Below are 16,974 nucleotides of genomic sequence, written 5' to 3'. Positions count from 1 at the left end.
CAACAGTGAGGTCCACGGTTCATTTTAAGTTGTATATCCAGATTACTGAAAATAACCAAAATAAAACACATTATCAAATTTAGTAATCTGGATATACAAATTATAGAAAATGTTTCCGTATGATACTGGTGCTCCGCCACCTGGCATTGTGTTAGTGTATGGTGCGTTAACTACAGCTCCGTCTCTGTACATTTTAGTTTTTGGGTGTGCGAGTGGAAAGTTATTGCACCTGGTGTACCATATGCATTTCTTGATGGACTGATGTACAGGGTTTACAACTCCCTCTAGAGCTTATACAGAGTGTTACAAAGAGGTACGGCCAAACTTTCAGGAAAAAGTCCTCACACACAATGAAAGATAATATGTTATGTGGACATGTGTCCGGAAACGCCTACTTCCCATGTTAGAGCCCATTTTATTACTTTTCTTCAAGTCACATTAATCATGGAATGGAACCAGAACATACCAGCGTGACTTCAAACACTTTGTTACAGGAAATGTTCAAAACGTCCTCCGAGGATACATGCATCCACCCTCCGTCGCATGGAATCCCTGATGCGCTGATGCAGCCCTGGAGAATGGCGTATTGTATCACAGCCGTCCACTATACGAGCACGAAGAGTCTCTACATTTTGCACCGGGGTTGCGTAGACAAGAGCTTTGAAATGCCCCCATAAATGAAAGTCAAGAGGGTTGAGGTCAGGAGAGCGTGGAGGCCATGGAATTGCTCCGCCTCTACCAATCCGTCGGTCACCGAGTCTGTTGTTGAGAAGCGTACGAAGACTTCGACTGAAATGTGCAGGAGCTCCATAGTGCATGAACCACATGTTGTGTCGTACATGTAAAGGCACATGTTCTAGCATCACAGGTAGAGTATCCCGCATGAAATCATGATAACGTGCTCCATTGAGCATAGGTGGAAGAAAATGGAGCCCAATCAAGACATCACCAACAATGCCTGCCCAAACGTTCACAGAACATGTCAACACAAGCAACGAACTCACCATTACCTTCCTTCAATTGGGCCAACTGGAAGTGTCTCGAGGAAGTACAGTACTCTCTCCCTCAGCAAAGAGTTTGGGAGTAATAATAGATGAAATTCTAAATTGGACAGAGCACGTAACTGCAGTGTGCAAAAAAGCGTCAGCATCCCTTCATGTCCCACAAAATATAAAAAACTCTTCCCTTTCGATCTGAAAAATAAATTAGTACAAACGCTTATACTCCCAATCATTGACTGCAGCGATATTATCCTACAAGGCCTCTCTCAGGAAAATTCCCGACGTCTAGGACTGGTCATGAATGCCTACGTCCGATATATCTGTGACGTTCGACTTTTTGATCACATTTCACCAGCATATGCAAAATTGTCCTGGCTGCGTGCAGACAAACGCAGAGATTTCCATACACTCTGTCTCATCTACTGCCTTATAAATGTAAACTGTCCCTCATATCTCTCCTCGTCCCTAACGCTCATGTCGGAACAACATGACAGAAACACACGTTTCCATTATAATAAAATCCTCTCCGTTCCACTGCATCGCTCAGTCACCTTCTCCAAGTCCTTTACAGTAGCGGGAACCCGACTCTGGAATAACCTCCCTCGTTATGTCAGAGAACTTAAAATCTTGTCCAGCTTCAAAAAACAATTAATGACGTATCTACTTAAGCAACAGTAATGCCTTCCTCTGTACATGAATGCACTTCACCTCATTACTTCCCTCTTTCCCCCTCCTTAAATCCCCATTCCCCAAAACGCGCTAAACTAGTAAGCATCTACTTTACACACCAAGATATTATGTACATCTGCACAAACCTTCGTTACTATTGCCAATCCTTCTCATGTTTGCCATTATTATTGGATTTTTTTTACTGTTATTATTATTGCTTATTATTACTTTTATCATAATCTGAATGTATAGGACCTGCTGTAAAAATACTGCCAGCATTTAATTTATTAAGTCTTAGTCATGTTTATCATTACGTTTTATTATTGCTTTTATCATAATTTGTATGTATAGCGCCTGTTGTAAAATACTGCCGCATTTGCTTAATTAGGTCTTAGTCACTACTCTTTATTCATATTGTCACTAGAGTAAGCTAACATTCTCATTTAAACTATTGTCATGATGTAACTCTGATGTGTGAAATGCTGCATGTGTGGAACACTGGTCCGATGTAAGAGAGGGCCTGATGGCCCTAATCTGATCAGGTTAAATAAATAAATAAATAAATACATACATACAGACGAAACGAAAATCAGCTCTAACATGGAAATTAAGCGTTTCCGGACACATGTCCTCATAACATCTTTTCTTTATATGTGTGTGAGGAATGTTTCCTGAAAGTTTGGCCGTACCTTTTTGTAACACCTTGCATAATTGCATATGGTATGTAACTTTTCACCTATTTTGGCATCTTCTATTTTTCATAACTTTTGTACCCTTCCGAACCTTGCACTTGTGAATACGTGCATTTGTATTAAGTGAACAGTTGGTTATTCGAAATGTTTATTGCTGACGGGTCATGTGACGTTGGGCTGGTTGCGAAACATACTGTGAATGTGGAGGTAAAAATATAGCTACGTTATTTTGTCAGCAACCAACAAGCAGTTTTTTAATCATTTTCGTTATACTTGCCATTGTTGCCTACCTTTGCTATGTCTTTCTGTATGAAATAAATTTTATATGTATTTTTACCTAAAATCAAAAAAGCTTACATTTTTTGAACCATGAAATTGTAAGGGGGAGGTTTTAAAAGTAAAATTTGACTTTTTTTAAACGAAGTTCATTAGGAATGTTTCGATACATGGTGTGCAGGATACTCATTTGTATTACGGAGAATGCTGTGAAAGTGTTCAGTCAGTGTCCCGAAAGTGGCTATTATCCTACAAAATAATATAGGACATTTTGATGATCGTAATTCCAAATCAGAGTTAACTTTATGCAGGTGCTAGTGCTAAATAATATTCCATGTACGTTACTACATGAGTTGTAGCGAACGAGTTTCAGCTTCCCAGAATTTGACTTAACAGCTAAAGCAGGAGATCAGACTTTATCGGATTGGTGATTGAACATAATATACTGTCACATTCTGCCACTTACATGTGACTGTGATCTTAAGCGACACCTAATACGACATTGATGAATAAAGGAGTATCTGCTTCACGTAAAGCTTCTTTGACAACGTGCTACGCAACATTTTCAGCATGTAACTTATATTCTGGTTAGGAGACGATCTGTTTTTATTGTGCCCCGTGCAGAGCCAAATGCCATATTTCGACAATGAATATTTACAAATGATGGATTGTGCAATAGGTGATTAACATCGCATATAGTTCTTATATAACTGGTGCTCTCTGTGAGGGACAATATCTCCTGTCTTATCAATGAATACTTTATTTAAAATGATTTCTGGTTAGTAGATGATTAACAGCACCGTATCGTGACTTGGCAGTATAACGCGCCACACCATTTGCAGTTCCGTTTGATAAACTGAGGCCATTCATACTTGTCTGCTGTACACTGCTAATGGATACGCACGGGGGCGCGTAATATAAAACGAAATCTAGTCCTGCGCAAGAGTAGATTCGTCATTGTAGTTAATGGCAAGACGAATGTGCTCGCCGTATGGTGAGTTGGAGTGAAATATTACACTCAGAATTCCGAAATGGGACACTATCGAATATTTCATCCTAGTTACCGTAGCGCATGATATTATTTCTCCATGTTTCATGTGTCACCCAATTCTGCACGAGATTTTGCTAACCCATGACAACTCTTCATTGTATCTTGGCTCAGTCTTTGCGACTTTAATTATTGTTTGAAGCCCCACTAAACAGACTTGTTAAATGATAACTGCGTCATAGATTACCTGTTTTCCTCGTAATATCATTCATGAAGCAGCATTTGTAATCCGTGACCACCCTCATCATGTACTGACATCTTACACACTCCTTCTAAGACAGATACATTATTGCTCAATCAGATATAAGAAAAGATTCTTCTGTGTATCTACACAATTCAACAATAGACTGATGTTTCTTTTGTGGAGCAAATTAAGGATAGTGGCCAACGGTATTGGCTTACAATACTAACGCAGAAGAAGTGGTGATGCTTTCTCGCTATACTGAAACAGAGCAAAAGCAAGAATCTCTTCAAGAAAAGTAACAGTAGATAGACTGTGAATGGAAATACTATTAGAAAAGCACAATATATGACACGCAAAATTGTAATGTACTAAATGCTCCCAAATAAAAAGAGTTTCTAACTTCAAACAATTATTCGACGCCTTTCAGAAGACTGGCTAGAGAAAAAATTCATGGTCACAAAATGGAAAGATGTTTAAGAATTGAAAGACATCTATAGCAAAAAAATCACTTTAAAATATTACAAATTGAGATATTATTATTCTATCTTCAAACCACAATGTGTTTAATACACCGAAACATTCGTTTTAACCAGGAAGAGCGACCAAACACATTAAGTCTACAGATTCTGTAATTCTCCTATACACATAGGTATGGTGATATTGAAACTATAGAACAGATCGATGTGGTTAAAACAGACGTAAATGAGGCAAGAACGGCGAACCTTGATATATCTCACATAAAATTATTCAGGCAGAAAATCGATGTTTGGTAAGGTGACCTGGCAGAAAAACCGAAGACGACCGTATGTACTTGATACGACGAGTGGTAAATAGCCCATTATGAAGGAATGAAACGCATATGAGACCAAGGAAAAGATGAACCAAAACTTGGAAAACGTACCTTTCTGTATATCCATGGCTCCATTACAGCTCAAACATGAATGATAATAATCCTGCATACAAAATCTGAATGTCACTTAGAAACCAGTAACTGCTATTAAGTACTCAATGCTGTTTATATAATGTTTGGAACACAGCAGTTTCCTTCCATGGTGAATTGTAAGTAACCAATAGCCACACACCTGAGAAGCATAATAGAGATGTTTACAATCAGGCTGCTAGGCAGATACTTCCAAGACTTGCCGCATACCTTAAGAATAATCCTACGCGAGTAAGTGGCTCACTATACACCCGGGCAGTTACCAAGGAGATAGATGACCGTGTCTGAGGTGTGACAGGGTCTATTAGATTGGGTGACTCTCTTTCCTGTATGGATAACAGTAGCTGTATGGAACCCTGCCTCCCCTTTGGCTGCAGCCAGTGAATTGTAACCGATAGCACCGTCTCTGTGTTTATCAGTAGACTCCAGTTCCTTGGCGAATTGAGTGTTTTATTATTGGTGACGCCGAGGAATCCGTCTTTCCTTCTTCACCGTTCCTTTCAGCTTACATTCAGGCACGATCTTAACTGTACTTTCCGCTCATCTTTCATATGCCATTACTTCTCTCTGAAATCTGGTAATACCTGAAAGATGCCTTTCATTGTACTGGAACTTTAATGAGAAACTGTGAGTTGTTCCTGCAGTTATGTCTCAGGAGATGTCCAGATTCCGTGGGAGTTTTTCTCGGTAAATAATTTATTGTTGTATGATTCTTAAGATTTCTGTAGAGAGGGTTTTAAAATTATTTATTGATAGGGGTGGGCTTTGACGCTAGTAGACATTTTGTCTGTTTTGTAATGTTCCAATTACAGGACAACTATGTATACTATCTGGAGTATAAGCAGTTTACTATTGTTATGCAACTGTTAAATAAAAACGGTTGGAAATAACAAGCCAGCGTTTGTGTTTTATTGGTAATTATTGCCTCGTCTTTATTGACTTGAAGTATCCTTGAGCGTGTGTCCCTCGTCTCAGATTTGTATTGAAAATTTAAATATACCGTAAGATATAGCTGAACGGAGAGTATAGATACTGTAATTGTCGCTTTGGAAAATGAACCTAGATCTACCGTGGTAGAAATTCAAGCTATGTGCGAGACTGTTTGGGCAAGAAACAGTGTGAAGGGCGACGATAAATTCATAGTTGGATAGTTCTATCAACCATCACTCACCTTCAGATGTAACTAAAAACTTAAGCAAAGTCTTTAATTATTAGTATTTAAGATCCCTAACCATGTTGTTATCCTCAGCCGAAACATTAATAATATTACAGTCAACTGGGAAAATTGCAGTTTTGTAAGTAACGGCCAAGATACTACGTCCTGCAAATAATTTGTTATGGCCCTCTCTGAAAAGTATCTAGTACAGTAAGTTCGTAAGACGACTCACATAGAATATGTGTTGGATCTAATGGAATCTAATATATTTAGCTTCTCTGAGTGTATATATACGTTGATACTCGTATTAATGACTATGTAACAACTGCAACAACATTGAGTTACCAAAGTACAAACGAGAAGTAACACTATTAGAAAGATTTATATGTCGACGTATGTTCAGTAAAGTAGATAAACTATATGAACGCTTGGTGTCTGCTCTTTCAGGAACAGACAGCTCGCGGAATCCGTAATTGTGTTACATATTATGTAAGTTAAGGCTGAGGGTACAGAAAGAAAAGCAAAGACAAGCAACTATTGATGTCAGATGCATCAGGACTTCGTGCGGAGCCAGTGGCGATGATGGAGATGTGTGGTGGACCGGGATGAGGACCCGGGATCTGCTTAATAGGTAGTTGCATTAACCACCATCGAGGTGACCTGTAATCTCCTGCTTAATAGGTAGTTGCATAAACCACCATCGAGGTAACTCAATTATCCTAACGCTTGGCGTCCGTTCATGTAATTGAGTCACGTCTACGGGCAACGAATCCACCACCTTCAATGCGGGAGTCTCGAAGTCGAGGACATGGACCGAGACAGCAGATAGGTGGCGCTTGATGGGAGGGTAGGTAGACCGGGACACGTGCCGAGGTAGTCCATGCAGACTGCGATGAACAGCGTGTCTGCGTGTTGCAGTGGTTAACGCAACTGCTTAGCAAGCAAGGGATCCCAGATTATGATCCCGGTCCAGCACACAGTTCCATTCGTCACCGCTGATTCCGCATGACGTCTCAATACAGCTCACATCAACAGTCTCTTACCTCTCCTCCACTTTCAATGTGCATAAAAAAGAATTAGACAAAGACGTAGTAGTGCGATGTAGCAATGAGGAATTGGAAATCTTGAGCTTTGAACAGCAACATGTAGAAGATCAGTGAAACTATTTCCGTTTGATCTTTTTGATAGGCCCGCTAAACCCTCTGGGCAGAACAGTTAATTAGGATTGTTGAAACAGCCACATAAGGTTGGGGTCAGAGTCAACTTCTAATTGCAATTTATTGTTTTTGAATAAAACTTTTACAACCAAAGCGGCACATAGGCGGACCTATACCGAATGCAACTCTCTCACGGCTGAAGGCCTCCAAAGAAGAAATCTTAGGAAATCAACAAGATAATAAGTCCATTGAAAGTCAAATAAAATAAATTAAAAAAAAAACCTATCACCGCTAAGTGGAAAGCCTCAAGGGAAAGCCGACAAAACAGACATATGCAAGGTGATATAACAATGGCTGAAGGCCACAATTAAGTTTCAAAATTTTAAGATATATGACCATAATCTTTTAAAGGTATAAGGACGCAAGGTTTAAGGTTTGAATGATAAATTAGACAATTAATTTTGGAAAATTTTTTAAGAAAAAGGAAAAATGATGATATGCTTGAAATTTTCAGTAGCTGAAAACAGATAATTAAACAACCTTCAACATCCCAGCGCGTTAGTAATCATTCGTTAATATATTAAAACATTAAAAACCCCTCTCGACTGCGAAAAAATCAGCTAGCGTTAAGTGTTAACGCAGGTTTAGGCGTAGATAACTACACCTTCATCTGAAGAACAATAAAACACCAGCCGGTGTGAGGTGGAGCTTACACCATTAAGTCAAGTAGTGGTCTTCACTTTTTATAAATGTACTGTTCGTGTTGTCCTTTTCTTTTTCGTTTATAAATGTATAGCTGTGGTGTTCTTTTAACCATTCACAAAGGTCTTCTTAGACACGTGTGGCTTTTATTGATGTTCCGAAGAAGTTGTTGTTATCTACTGAGAAACCTGGGTTAACACTTAACACTAGGTGCTTTTTTTTTAAAATCGAGGCGGTTTTTTAGTTTTTTAATATATTAACCAACGACTGCTAACGCGCTGCGAGATAAATTTAAAAAAAATATTTTCCAAAATTTTTAAGTAAATAAGATATTATCGAAGGCTTGAATTTTAATTAGCTAACAACAGATAAGTAAACACTGCTGGCATTCAGAAGCCTCCAGGGAGGTCGGTCTGCCCTCGTCAACTTAGGCGAGACAGTTGGTGAGCCCAAATACACTTGATCCGTCGGAACCCAACCAGGGGACAGCCACGGACCGACTGACACGACAACTTGCTTCCCTTCAGTCAGTGCATGAGAACTCAAACAGAAAAGGTCACAAACGTGATAATCCACAATAGAGAATGTATTAGCTGTCAAAATTACATACCCTGTTGGACAGCGACAACAGGTGAGGTAAGGACGCTGCCTGAAATTACATTACTGGCCATGGCAGGTAACCGGAACACGAACGGCCACTAGGCACAAAATTCCGCTGGTATACACGAGGTTGAACCACTGCATTGCTGTTAACTTCAACAAAAAGAACACTGCCTGAATTTACGGCAGTGTCCAGGGCAGGCAAACAGAACACTAACCGCTACAAGGCAGAAAATTCCTCAGGAGTACTCGAATTGTAGTCAACAAAAATAGTTAATTGCACCGCATGACCGCTAAATTTCAGCAGTACAAACCTCCCAACAGCAAACCACCGAAACAAACCACTGCAACATGAATGGCTTGGGTAGTTGAAACCAATACTCAAGCTTGACGTCCTCGGTCGGTGAATCACGAAGCTCGTAGCGATTGGTCAGCTCCACACACTCTCCGACACTGCACAGTGGCTGCCAGCGGACCCAGCTGACAGCCCCGCTTGGAGATCCCTTGTCCGCAACGAGCGAGCGACTCCTGCTGGTCCACCCGCGGCTGCTTCTCCGTCGCGACTGCAGTGCCGGTGTGTATCCCACTCACTTCCAGGCACACGAAGATGGAAATATTAGCTCGGACCCAAGCATGCAGTGGAAACACGCCCACTGCATAAACGACATCCCTGCACCAGGAAAGGACCGACACAAGTTCCACAAGATGGTAATTGTAGGGGCCCAGAAGCCTTCCTAGAACCAATTACACGTCACCCAATGAGACGAGCGACGTCTAAGAGGCAGAACGCTGACAACATTTAAAATAACTTGTCAAAGGAAATAACGCTAACTACACACGTAACCAGACAACACTTGCACGAAGTCCTGAAAGACACCAAATAGTAACTAAGCACGCGATGCACACACACACAGCCGACTCATGAACGATGGGCCCGTAGGACGACCGACCGACGATCCACCAAGACCGTGGCCTAGTTCAAGTGATGTGTGGCGGCATTGGTCGGGCGAGCCACGTCGACGCAGACCTCACTGCTGGTCCTACCCGACTGCACCAGTGCCGCATTGCAGTTTTGCGACTGGCAAGCCTGTACTGCGCTCCAGACACGTTCTAACTGACTGGCAGACCCCAACACTCACCCGAAGTCGCTTATGACAGACAACGACCGGGAAGTAATAGCAGCCTAGCAAAGGTACTACGAGAGGGGATATATAGATTAGCGCTGCTAGCGCCGATCACGGTCAGGCGAAGCAGCAACTTAGTGACAGCAGTAATTAAATTCAAGGTAGTGAGGTATAAGTACGTCAGAAACAAAGCGTAAAATACAAGATGGCGGGAACATGAGCCACGCACGGCTTACTTCTGCTTGTAACTTCGGCGTTACTCTGTACAACGACAAGGCAATTTATGCACGATGTTACCTTTCCGCTTATTGTTACAGTTCTTCTAGGAATTACTTATCTCGTGTTCTGCAGTACTAACGAGTGTGTAGCCAATCCGGTTAAACTATGCTCGCCTTAATTACATACTCTTCTAGTCCATTTAGTTATTTTTCAACTTATTGAATATAGGATGGCTGCTGCCATGAGAGCCTTGTCCTACATCTAACAAGGCATTCTATATTTCTGATTTATATTCATTACGATAATAGTAAGTTTCATCTGGTATATAACATTACCGAATGTTTAATAGTTACTGTATAATAGAAAGAGAAGGAGAAACACAGTTTCCATTCGTTCATTGCTATAACGACAGGGACGAGATACAGTGAGCCAGTCTTCATTTAAGAGCGTTACTGGCAGTGGAAATACACAAATAAAAAAAATTAATATCACCCCGGTTTTCAGAACTCCTTAACACAGTCGTTGATTGTGGATTCTTTATCACAGACAGTGTTCCTGTAAATCTTCAGAGATGTCACTAAAGCTGCCAAGAGATATAGGCAACCACGCATCACCAGCGCCTACTAGATGGAGGGTGTCCGACAAACGATCAGTTCCAATCATTTCACCACGAAGGAGGTACACAGCTCGTGTTGCCTGCAGTTCAACCATGCCTAGACATCTATACCGCGGTTCGATCGCGAGCGCATTGTTTGTGCCAGGAAGGGCTATCAGCAAGAGATGAGTCCAGGCTTCTCGGAGTGAACCAAAGTGATGTTGTTCGGACATTGAGGAGGTACAGAGAGACAGGAACTCTAGATTACATACCTCGCTCGGGCTCCCAAGGGCTACTACTGCTGTGGATGACCGCTACCTACCGATTATGACTCAGGAAACCTGACAGCAAATCAGCCAGCCTGAATAATGCTATTCCTGCAGCCACAGGACGTCACGTTAGGACTCAACCTGTGAGCAATAGCCTGCAGCCGGCCGGAGTGGCCGAGTGGTTCTAGGCGCTACAATCTGGAACCGCGTTACTGCTACGGTCGCAGATTCGAATCCTGCCTCAGGCATGGATGTGTGTGATGTCCTTAGGTTAGTTAGCTTTAAGTAGTTCTAAGTTCTTGAGGACTGATGGCCTTAGAAGTTAAGTCCCATAGTGCTCAGAGCCATTTGAACCTATAGCTCAACTTCACTCCCGACGTCCAAGGCGAGGTCCAACTTTGCAACCACGACACCATGCAGTGAGGTACAGATGTCCCCAACAACATGCAGAGTAGACCGCTCAGGATTGGAATCACGTTCTCATCAACGATGAGTGTCGCATTTGCCTTCAACCAGACGGTCGTCGGAGACGTGTTTGGTGGCAATCCGGTCAGGCTGAACGCCTTAGATACACTGTCCAAGCCAAGTGACGGTTCCCTGCTGCTTTGGGTTGGCAGCTTGCCGCACATCCGCTCGCTCCGAACAACATGCTTTCAAAAGAGGCCTCTCATTTAGGTGAACATAAAAAAAGGTAATCTACACTATTTGACTACTGGCAATCACGGGTGTTGGCGCATACTTCTTTTATCATTGGGGATTGATTACTGTGACTTGATTTCTTTTCTTAATTTTGATTTTACATCAGTGACGGTACAACTGGGGAAAAAAATCAAGTAACAGTGGCAACAAATTCTCGATCCTAAAATTGTTATTATTTACCGTCATTCAGAGAGAGGAGATACAAGAGTTATGATTTTGTGATGTCTACAGAGATACCAGATACAGAGACAAACATTCGTTTTGTCAAGACATGGCTCACATAGAAATGAGAGTGAAATCAGTACCCCCTGTTTTAAAAGATGAAATACGATTAATACATTGTACAACTCTGAGTAGTAGTTAGAAGTTGGATTGTCAGCAGGGACGAAACTGCCAGCACTGATAAGTAAACTTAATAACTAAAATCTTGAATTAGGAATGTACAATTTAATTAAAATTCTAATTAGAAGTTACGAGAAATAACCAAGCTGGTTTGCAAGAAACGTAAAAAGATATATACAACTAATCACAGTGCCGCTATTACCAACTACTGATAGGAGATCAACTACTGAGCTGACTAGCTTCTTCCATGGAGTGAGCAAACAGCGACTCTGAAAAAGAAGTGGGCCTTTATTGACATGAATTGCCCGTGTGACGCAAGTAAGTGCAACGAAGATAACAAGGCGGACAGCTGCAGCAGTAACCCAGCAAGTTCCAGAATTGGTCACTATGGTATAGACCATTAGAGAAAAAAGTTTAAGTAAAATAAGCAATGGACGATATGTTTTTATAGGCGTCGGAAAATATATGGAAATATCAAAAACACAAACCATTTACATGCCTAATACAGTACAGCAAAAGAACTGGTATTCAGAATAGCTTCGAATCATCTTGGAATGGGTTAGTACACTTTCTATATGGTTTTGAATTGAATTATTTTGTAAAGAAATTGTTTTCCTTAGAATAACATCAGTTTAGAAGGTATTTTTACTTATATCAATTTTTCATTCGTTATTCTTGTCAGATCTTAAGGTAGCTGACTTTTTCAGCTGACATTAGTCAGATAATTGTGGTTATGTAATTGGAATTTAGATAATTTAATTCTTTGAACTTTTCAAAATATTGTTTATGAAAATTATTTGAGAAAGCTTCTCTCCTTTATGAAGTTGTCAGGTTTTAATTTTAATTAATAAAATTAAAATATTACGTACTGTTCACGCAGAAGACGTTAGGTAGTAAAAGGAAAAGAAAGGAAGAAAAGTATACCATACACTCGACGGTTGAGCAAGAGTCACACGTCTCTTACAGAAACCACAGTAGTAAATGCGGCCGTGTCAGTTGTCGAACCTGTGATATTGCCCACAGAACTCCTGGACACTGTTCATTCATTTCTTTACTGTGTTATCTGTTTTCAGTAAAATTATTATGTAATATTGGTACTGATGCAGGATATTGAGTGAACTATTTTCGAGTAATATTAATCTCTTCAGGATGAGCCCAAGATGAAATGAAGACTTGTTATACTTTATTCGAATTAGTGCTCCACATTACATTGACTCTGATCATGACACCTGTCAGCCAATTTTTGTACGTTTAATCGTACAATTGGGAGATACAAATTCAAGTTAACTTATTTTATTTTGATTAACACTAGAAGTACCATTGGGTCATTTTTGACCCACGATGGTTTTTCGAGGGCCGTGGCCCCCTCCATAATCATCGCAGGACTAAACGCTCCAGCGACGTTTCATAAATTATGGAGTTGTACCATACACCAAAATTTCATTCTCCCGGCTCACCTAGAAGTACGAAAAATTTACTTATTATACCAGAAGTACCATGGGTCATTTTCACCCAGTTTGATATCAGTAACACCGGTTTTCACACACTAAATAGTTTCTGGGCGTAACTTGCTGTTACTGACGCGATGTTAGAGTGTATTATGATACTTTGGGCCAAAAAGGACGTGAAATGCGAAGTATTATGCGGTCGGATGATATATATCAGCGCTGCTTCCTGATTTCTATGGACTGGCGATATGCATACCTACGAAATGACACTGCGAAGCTACGGAATAACATATTATACAGTGGGGAATCCCCCCATCCCCCTCCGGCCATTTCTACACTGATGCCTGGAGCACTGCTAACAGTTCTCTAATGCGACAGCAGATATTACTAACAGTTATCTTATACGACAGCAGATGTCACGAACGACGGCCTTACGGAACGCCACGACTGACAATTGCTTCAACTCCTGGCAACTGGCAGATGAGCTGAAACAAAAGGGAACAAGTTTACTTGGCGCTCTTCGGAGACCACTTAAGGATGTCCTTCCTGCAGCGTGGATTTGACACATCGTAAGCAACAGACTTACAAGTCAGGGGACAATCTTCTCACAGTTTACCAATGGATAAATAAAGAAATATCCGTACCCTGAGTAACACGCATGCTCGATGCCAGATGTATGAGAATACTGGGAAGAAACTTCCTGAATATGTGAAATTTTATAATGTAACTAAGGTTGCAGTCGATATAGTTGACCAAATGTCTAGACACAAATGTTTCCGCTCTTGCATCCACCGAAGGCCTGTGCTTGTCTTTTGCAATATCCTTGACCTAACCATGTTCAATTTTTAAACTACTTACCTCTAAGACGATTTCACGTCGGCACTTTATCTTCAGAGTAGCAGATGAGCTTGCTGCCTCTTTCAAACTGCGGAGAGAAGTCAATCTCTCCTTCCAGACCCTCGATACCGCCACTGGCCAATACGGAAGTAGAAGGTCTTGTCAAATTCAGGTTTGCTGCAAACAACAAAACAATAAAGGGGAATACAGTATCAAGCGTATGCTTCAAGTGAAACAAGAACGTGTGCAAAAGTTGACGAGAAAAAACTATTGTCGAATGTCTGAATCTCAGCTTAGGGAATTCTGTCATGTCTTTGTTCTTAAATATTTGCAAATATTTATAATTACAGACTAAAGTTATTTGTTCTTATGTTTTAGTACCTTTATTACAATAAGAAAGAAATTGCGCAGAGCATTTTAGTCACTTGCTACAGTTCAGAATCTTTCACAAATATTTGGTACGTACCTTATTTTTATATAATATTAAAAACATTGTTAATACTCAAATAAACAATAGGTTTTCATTCTGTTACAATCTTCTTATAAGGATAAGCGCTATAACATCATCTTACCTATATGTTTTAATGACGATTGATGAAATAGTATGGTATTGTTCGTAAAATTTAAAATAAAAAGGTTAACTTTTGAAAATATATGTTTGAAAACTTACTATACATTTTAGAAACGTATAGTTAATAAAGACACTCAAAACACCACCCAAATACGAATAAAACGGTCGTTACCTACTGTTGTTGCTGTTGTTCAGTCCTGAAACTGGTTTGATGCAGCTCTCCATGCTACTCTATCCTGTGCAGGCTTCTTCCTCCCACAGTACTTAATGCAATCTACATCCTTCTGAGTCTGATTAGTGTAGTCATCTCTTGATCGCCCTCTACGATTTTTCTCTCCACGCTGCCCTCCAATGCTGAATTTGTGATTACTTGATGCTTCAGAACGTGTCCTACCAACCAGTCCCTTCTTCTTGTCAAGTTGCGCCACAAACTCCTCTTCCCCCCAATTCTATTCAACACTTCCTCATTAGTTACGTGATCTATCCATCTAATCTTCAGCATTCTTCTGAAGCACCACATTTCAAAATCTTCTATTCTCATCTTGTCCAAACTATTTATCGTCCATGTTTCACTTCCATACATGGCTACATTCCATACAAATACTTTCAGAAATGACTTCCTGACACTTAAATCTATACTCGATGTTAACAAATTTCTCTTCTTCAGAAACGCTTTCCTTGCCATTGCCAGTCTACATTTTATATCCTCCTACTTCGACCATCATCAGTTATTTTGCTCCCCAAATAGCGGAACTCCTTTACTACTTTAAGTGGCTCATTTCAATTCCCTCAGCATCACCCGACTTCATTCGACTACATTCCATTATCCTCGTTTTGCTTCTCTTGATGCTCATCTTATATCCCCCTTTCTAGACACTGTCCATTCCGTTCAACTACTCTTGCAAGTCCTTTGCTGTTTCTGTCAGAATTACAATGTCATCGGCTAACCTCAACGTTGTTATTCCTTCTCCATGGACTTTAATACCTACTCCGAAATTTTCTTTTTGTTTCCTTTACTGCTTGTGCAATATACAGATTGAATAACATCGGGGACAGGCTCCAACCCTGTCTCACTCTCTTCACAACCGCTGCTTCCGTTTCATGTCCCTCGTCTCTTATAACGGCTATCTGTTTTCTGTACAAATTGTAAATAGCCTTTCGTCCCCTGTATTTTACCCCAGCCACCTTCAGAATTTGAAAAAGAGTATTCCAGTCAACATTGTCAAAAGCTTCCTCTAAGTCTACAAATGCTAGAAATGTAGGTTTCTCTTTCCTTAATCTATTTTCTAAGATACGTCGTAGGGTCAGTATTGACACACGTGTTCCAACATTTCTGCGCGAATCCAAACTGATCTTCCCCGAGGTCGGCTTCTACCAGTTTTTTCATTCGTCTATAAGGAATTCGTGTTAGTATTTTGCAGCTGTGACTTATTAAACTGATAGTTGGTAATTTTCACATCAGTCATCACCTGCTTTCTTTGGGATTGGAATTATTATATTCTTCTTGAAGTCTGAGGGTATTTCGCCTGTCTCTTACATCTTGCTCACCAGATGGTAGAGTTTAGTCAGCACTGGCTCTCCCGAGGCCGTCAGTAGTTCCAATGGAATGTTGTCTACTCGCAGGGCCTTGTATCGACTCAGGTCTTTCAGTGCTCTGTCAAACTCTTCACGCAATATCGTATCTCCCATTTCATCTTTATCTACATCATCTTCCATTTCCATAATATTGTCCTCAAGTACATTGCCCTTGTGTAGACCCCGTATGTACTCCTCCCACATTTCTGCTTTCCCTTCTTTACTTAGCACTGGGTTTCCATCTGAGCTCTTGATATTCATACAAGTTGCTCTCTTTTCTCCCAAGGTCTCTTTAATTTTCATATAGGCAGTATCTATCTTACCCCTAGTGAAATAAGCCTCCACATCCTTACATTTGTCCTCTAGCCATCCGTGCTTAGCCATTATGCACTTCTTGCCGATCTCATTTTTCAGATGTTTGTATTTCCTTTTGCCTGCTTCATTTACTACGTGTTTATATTTTCTCCTTTCATCATTTAAATTCAATATTTCTTCTCTTACCCAAGGATTTCTACTAGCCCTCGTCGTTTTACCTACTTCATCGTCTGCTGCCTTCACTACTTCATACCTCAGAGATACCCATCCTTCTTGTACTGTATTTCTTTCCCCCATTCCTGTCAATTGTTCGTTTATGTTCTCCCAGAAACTCTGTACAACCTCTGGTTCTTTTAGTTTATCCATGTTCCATCTCCTTAAAATCCCCCCTTTTTGCTGTTTCTTCAGCTTTAATCTACAGTTCATAACCAATAGAGTGTGTACAGAGTCCACATCAGCCCCTGGAAAAGGCTTACAATTTAAAACCTGGTTCCTGAACCTCTGTCTTACCCCTTTATATAATCTATCTGATACTTTCTAGTATCTCCAGGTTTA

Source organism: Schistocerca gregaria, chromosome 3 (assembly GCF_023897955.1).
Source record: "Schistocerca gregaria isolate iqSchGreg1 chromosome 3, iqSchGreg1.2, whole genome shotgun sequence".
Taxonomy (NCBI): domain Eukaryota; kingdom Metazoa; phylum Arthropoda; class Insecta; order Orthoptera; family Acrididae; genus Schistocerca; species Schistocerca gregaria.
This window is presented reverse-complemented; position numbering follows the sequence as displayed.